The sequence below is a fragment of the Panonychus citri genome, unplaced genomic scaffold, assembly GCF_014898815.1.
Source record: "Panonychus citri isolate SS breed McGregor unplaced genomic scaffold, ASM1489881v1 Contig00028, whole genome shotgun sequence".
NCBI lineage: Eukaryota > Metazoa > Arthropoda > Arachnida > Trombidiformes > Tetranychidae > Panonychus > Panonychus citri.
The window spans coordinates 16523-17500 of NW_026515433.1; the positions used below are offsets into that span (position 1 = coordinate 16523).

At 40.4% G+C, this 978-nt stretch overlaps 1 non-coding gene across 1 annotated transcript in view; it reads right to left on the reverse strand.

Moving 5' to 3' along the window:
• Positions 1-583: 583 nt before the first annotated feature.
• LOC128397353 (large subunit ribosomal RNA) overlaps positions 584-978 on the reverse strand; it is a 5421-nt gene continuing 5026 nt past the window's right edge. The window contains exon 1 of the ribosomal RNA XR_008326918.1: positions 584-978. This exon is cut by the window's right edge and continues 5026 nt beyond it. This is a non-coding gene — a ribosomal RNA (large subunit ribosomal RNA).

Genomic DNA, 978 nt, shown 5'->3' on the forward strand with positions numbered 1-978 from the left:
GTACTTTAATGTGACCTAGAGACCTATCCAAGTCCCCTGAACCATGTACAACACATAGGGTCCTTTTCCACATACCTTATAGTATGTGAATATGACCCCATGTATAGTACATGAGTTACACCTAGAGACCTCTCCGTCTCCGGTCACATCAAGTACCTTGTATGGGGTACTTTACGTAGAATTCTACGTGAGTTTGACCCTATGTCTAGTACATGAATACAACCTAGAGGTAGTGTACAGAAACCATGACAACATTGAATATGCATGCCGGGCCGCAACAAAAAAACAAGATGTACCCAATGGTATACTGTAATAGCATACCATTGGGCACACCTTGGTGATGTGGCGTCCGTAACCTAGTACACCAAGGTGTACTATCAGGTCAACATAGCATATTCATCAATGAATATACATGGAGTCCTATATACATAGTTACATGTATATGATATGATATGTTCATAGTTACATTTAATTGATATATTTTCATAGTTACAAGTGTGCATAGATGCATATATATATGGTCATAGTTACAAGTATACGTAGGAATGGCAGAGCAAGCCGTGAAGATTGTTCAACATAGTGAACAAACCTTCCTGTCAAAGGATGAGTCTCAATAGATCGCAGTATTGTAACTGCTCTACTAAATACAACACCCTGGCAGGCTCTTGGGTCGTCTACGGATCATTTTATACTCAGGCAGGTCAACATAAATTCGTGTTGAATTTATGGTCTGAATAGCAGAATACCATTATTATCAATGGTATCCCATGCTTTCTCCATTAAAGGCATGGTATATGTTGACATAAGCCAACATAGTGTTACCAATAACCACCATGAGTACTTAACGGTATCGTTACAGTATAATGACGGATTCTGACTTAGAGGCGTTCAGTCATAATCCTCGGACGATAGCGTCGTGCCATTGCTCGATCGAGCAGGCACATGTACATATGTCCGAACCTGCGGTTCTCTCTCGTA